Here is a 6,000-nt window from a genome sequence, read left to right as displayed (position 1 = left end):
GGTGTTTTTTTCCTCGGGCTACAGTGAGGCTGAGGCTGAGGCACGGCGATCAGTTAAGGCCGTAGCTCTCGGGTCGCGGTCGAAACAAGAAGAAAAAAAAAAAAAAAAAAAGCCAGCGCGCACCAAACATGGAAGAGACGAAGGGTAACGCGGAGTGGGATCACTGGGAGCTGAGCCTGGGCTCGGCCTCCATGGAGACGCACATATACGGTGTTTTCTGCACTTTCTTTTTGGGATCAGGATGAGGATGCGAATAGTGACGGGAGCAAAACTATATTAAAGCTCACATAGAGTGAAGCTATGGCACATATATGTTAGTTATGGAGGTCTACTTACATACATTAACTTGTTTTATGTTCAAAAACCTTCTAATTGCTGTAAACGAGCCGATAGAAATCCTCTTTTCTGACGCTGTTTCCCAGCCGCAATATTTCAGACATAAATCTCACCCCCAGAAGACAGACAGTGTTGTGATTGGCCAGCCAGCGTAGAGCCTTCCCAACTATCTTGTTATTGGCCAGTACCCGGAAGTGACATATTCAGCACACCCGCTCTGAGAAAGCACAGCTCCCCCCTCTGGAACGGTGGATGCACTGCTACTCATTATCAAAACATTGTTTTAACAATGTTTAAGAATAGCTTCTTCATGACTCCCAGCCACAGATGACCCAGCCCCCATAGAGTGGTCCTGTTGCACATATATGTTAGTTATGGAGGTCTACTTACATACATTAACTTGTTTTTATGGTCAAAAACCTCCTAGTTGCTCCAAATCAGCCGATCAAAATCTCTCCTCACCGAAGCTCTCGTCAACCGCGATGTTTCAGACCGAAATCTCACCCCCAGAAGACAGAACTGTGTTGTGATTGGCCACAAATAAAAGTGCTAAGTAGAACCATATAAGGTTCTTCAGCTTGTCCTCATATGAGAACCCTTTTGGAGGGTTCCACCAAGAACCCTTTTAAAACCCTTTATTCAGGAAAGGGGTTTTAAAGGGTTCTCTGGATCAAAATGGTTCTTACTGGAACCATTAGTGTTACCAGGAACCCTTGAAAAACCCTTTCTTCGGGAAAAGGGTTTTTCAGAAGCAAATGGTTCCAGGTAGAACCTCAGCACTTGTAGAAGAACCCTTTTGGAACCCTTATTTCTAAGAGTGCAGGTACCTGGAAGTGACTTCATTAGCACGTCAACTCTCAGAAGCGCAGCTCCCCCCTCTGGAACGGTGGATGCACTGCTACTCATTATCAAAACATTGTTGTAAAAATGGCCACTTCAGTCTCTTTTATGACCTTTGACCCGGAGTCCGAGCCATATTCAGAAGTCACTGTCGCTTCTTCTTCTGCGGTTCAATGTACGCAACCGGATGTGCCCGGACTAGTGCCCGGACTAGTGCCCGGAGCAGGAGGATCTGCTGTTCAGGAGATGGGATCCTTATGTCACCATTCTAGAACTTGAGAATACAATAAATCCCAGTGTTCTCAGCAGTGTCTGAACTATTTGTTTCCAAACTTTAGGGCTTCATAAACTAGGTCATGTCGCCAGATACACCAAAAAAAACAGCGTTAATTGGAACTTCCGGTCTATGTGAGCTTTACCGATTGACTCCCCCCGAAGCCACTTTGTCTTCACTTTATTGGGAAAAAGAGGCAATATTTCAATCGTTTTAACCGAAAAAAAAATAAATGAATTGAATCAAGTGAAAGCAGCGTGGGAGGTTTCCGTAAAATGTCGACGCACTCTCAGGGAAGAACGCCTCGTGCAACAGGGTTCCTTCATCCAATTAGACCTCTGCTGGCTGCCTCACATCAGCCTCGCACTGCTCGACATTCCACCTGATTGCTGCCTTTTTTCTTTTTTTTTTTTATCCCTTTTATCATCAAAGCGACTGCACTTTACCCCGGCATATTCTGCAGGTAAAGATATCGAGAGACCCTCCCAGAGATGGACTAATTACAGTTATAAGAGTCAAACTGTGCCGTTTCTGAATAGACCTGCTACACCATCCATCCACCCCACGGTGCTTAATCCTAATGTCGAAAAATGATGCGAGAGCGAGAGAGAGGTTTAGAGTTAAACCGTGTTGCAGTGGAAATGTGGCTTTAAATGTATAATAATATAACGGCAAAATGGGGCCCTCCGGCTGTAAAAAAAAAAAAATGACATTACTCGATAAGCACTTTCTCAAATTCCCAGAAGGCCTCGGCTTCCCCGTCCAAACACACGCGGAGAGTCTCGTTTGCCACAAACTGGACTTTGTTGGCCTCATCATCACACAGTTATTTGTTAATCAGCGCAGCAGCACACTTCTCTCACAGATAACACACAGACGGGGGAAAAAACATAATCATACAAGAGCACGGGAGGCAGAGAGGGAGGCGGCCTTCACAGAGAAGGTAATTACATTCGTATCCGTATACACGGTGACAGCAAATGTGGGGCTGTTTTTGTCTGCGTGAGGACCAATTACTTTTATTGAAATGTGTTGCAATTTCCCACCCCCCCCCCCCCAATTGTGATGGGTCTATTACCAATGCCTAGGAGACTAACTAGATCAAAGGAAGGAAACTGTATAATATAGTGCTGCATGTGCACTGTCTTAAGCGTTGAATGTGTTCCTGTTACTGTTAATGGTGCAATTATTCCAGTAGGAAAAACCTTTAAATAATATGAAGTAATTATAATTCGGAACAAGAATACATGAGGAACACCAACTCTGTGAAACATACTGAAATCAGAAAACTATTCAATCATTTATTTATGTCTCTGCTTAAGAGTAATAACCTCAGCAGACTTCCTGTTCAGGATCACAGGAGCAGTAGAGTGACTAAAAGGCTAAAAGTAGAATGTTTCCATAGCGTGGAATGGTTTGGTACGGTCCATTTTTTTTTCTGCATTTCCATTAGGAATAGTACAAAAATCCAATATTCAGCCCCAACCGTTCCATTTTTCAGTATCCTTTCCTTCAGGTACCGAAGTATTGGTACGATACAGGTGGAGTTGGACCCATGACAATTGTTTTTCCAAAAACATTAATGTTTCAACTTTTAGAAGGAAAACATTTTTAATTTTTTTGACTTTTTATTCACAAAAAAATGTAATGTTTCAGCTGTTGACAATTGTTTTTGCAAAAAAATTACATTTTTTTCCCCTTTAGAGGTGCCATATGTAAGAATGTGGCCAAAAACGGTTACTACATTCAAATTCAAAATACCAAGGTCTTTTAAATTATTATTATTTATTATTATAATAATATAATTATTATTTTCTTTTTTTTTTTTTCAAAAATGTCATGTTTCAACTTTTGCCAATTTGTTTTATCTCATTTTTACCCCCTTAACTTTTGATGTTTAAATCATTTTTTTAAATTATTACTATTTTAAATTTTTTTTTTTTTTTGATGTAATGTTTCAACTTTTGACAAATCTTTTTCCCGAAATCTTCAATATTTCAACTTTTGGCAATGCTTTTTAAAATATTTTACACCTGATTGGACACGACAGAAATGCGTCAGTCTCTTGTGTCCAGTGTTTATTCAAACGCCCGCAGTTTATTCTCATACAAAGCTTGACGTCAGGAAAAAGCTCAGTTCACATTTTCTTGAGGTATTTTTTGGTAATATTTGATGCAAGATTAAGTGGTCAAATTTGCATAAAATGCTACATTTTTAATTTTTTCTTTTGTGTCTAAGTCGCACATAGTTGTTCCAATTTCAAACCAAACGTGGTACAGTTGTTGCTCTCGTGCTTCCAAACAAATTTCTAATGTACTTTCATTAGCTCCGCCCACCCAGAATTCGGCCATTTTGGAAAAAACAAAAAATGACTCGTGTATGCATTTGAAGGAAATTCTCCTAGCACGTTTGAGCTAGCCCCTCCAAACTTAGTACATATGCTCTAGACAAGTTAATGATTAAAAATGATCCAAAAACTTTTATATAACTTAAAAGGCGTGGCCTCAGTGCTCCAACAAAGTTGATCTATAAATGCCAAATGTTTAAATCTTTACGATGTAATGATAATATTTCTCACAGACATCAAATATGATTGATATTTAATTGTTCATGTTGAATTATTTGGCACAAAGTGTGTCCCTGAATTAAAATAAAGCAAGATGGTCGGGGAACTTCAGTTCTAGTTTGAAGGTTGAAATCCTACATTTTGTCCCTTTAATTATTCAGTTTTATTTAACCTCTGTTTTGCTTCCGATGCTGTGATATGATTATAATCAACCTTGCTCATTGTCAGTTGAACTTGCTTACTCTTTGCTAAGTCTATGACGATTTGTCCCTTTTGTGTGTGCACAAGGCTGAACGATTGGAAAAGACACAGAAAGAGAAAGAAAATAAGATTTAGATGTTTTGGCCTTGAATTACACAGCAGCTGTGTAAATGCTGTGGATGTCATATAGATATAGGGCCGAGCAACAGCAACAATAATGTGTAATATACTATAAGTGCAACACAAACACATTATTGTTGCAATGTTTGTTTTCTTGTGATTCCATCTATACAATACAGTCTTTCGTGACGTCTCTGTTAAAGATTAACCTTCTAGAACTTGATGTAAACGAGGCAAACGACTTTACTTTAACCTCAGTTCTCTTCTGCTAAACATTAACTAAGATATGAACCTGATTGTCGTCCATTGTGTTTGGCTGCAAAGCTAAAAACCTAAAGCTAATGCGTCGTGTATTCAGCTGAAGTGTAGGACAGAGCCTCGGGCAGCTCTTTCCTTCTTGCAACGTTGTTTAGATTAAATTTTAGTTTTCAAAATTGCACACGCAACTGAAATGACTAAATGCAATATCCTTTGAAACGCCACCTTCTTTGTGCACTTATTCCCACCTTTTCCATTATTTCCCGCTCTGTCTTGCATCTCTCTGTCGCTTTGTTGAACACCTAAATTAAAACACGTGAAATATTGAAATGTTTTTTTTTTGTATGAATGATGCTGCTCGGCGCCTTTTGATTTGTTTGTGCAATAATGAAACTCTTATCGCTCCTACAAGCTATTTGGTCGTGAAATTGCCCGCGCCGCAAATCTGACACATTAGAAGCCGTGATGTGTTTTGGAGGAGACGTACGAGTGTGCTGTCATTTTGATGCTGCTTATTTACACAGTGATAGTAATAGACCTCAGGTCCATCTCATGAAGTGAGCTCATCACTGTGAGACGAACGTGTAAGTGTGTAAGTGTGTAACTGCCATGATGGTAAACTGGATCAGTGCTGCCTTTATCAACCATACAAACACATGAGCCATAGGTTTGTTATGGGTCAAAGTGGCAGCATTAGGAAAATAAAAGACTTAAATGCAACATGATCCATAACCATAAATATAATAATGTTATTTAATAATAAAATAAAATGAAATAAAATAGTGATATATCATCCAGTATAAGCCTGGATACAGGTGACGCAGATGACCAGAGGTGGAAAGTAATGAACACTCGCTTTACTGTAATTGAGTATGTTTTTTTTTGTGTGTATTTGTACTTTTTCAAGTCATTTTTAAAATGTGTAATTTTACTTTATCTTTTTTTGGAAGTACTTGTATTTCAATACATTTCAAATCACATCCTTTTCTGAGTAAAATAATACCAATAAAAAATGATGAGGACAGGTGAGCGATGAGGACAGGTGTGAGGACAGGTGAACAATAAGGACAGGTGAACGATGAGGACAGGTGTGAGGACAGGTGAACGATGAGGACAGGTGAACAATAAGGACAGGTGAACAATGAGGACAGGTGTGAGGAAAGGTGAACGATAAGGACAGGTGAACAATGAGGACAGGTGAGCGATGAGGACAGGTGCTTGATGTGGACGAGTGAGCGATGAGGACAGGTGAACTATGAGGACAGGTGAACTATGAGGACAGGTGAACGATGAGGACAGTTGAACGAACAGGACAGATGAACGATGAGGACAGGTGAACGAACAGGACAGGTGAACAAACAGGACAGATGAACAATGAGGACAGGCGAACGATGAAGACAGGTGA

This window comes from Microchirus variegatus, assembly GCF_963457635.1.
Source record: "Microchirus variegatus genome assembly, chromosome: 6".
In the NCBI taxonomy this organism is placed as follows: Eukaryota; Metazoa; Chordata; class Actinopteri; order Pleuronectiformes; family Soleidae; genus Microchirus; species Microchirus variegatus.
The sequence above is the reverse complement of the archived record's forward strand: the minus strand, read 5'-3'. Positions refer to the sequence as shown.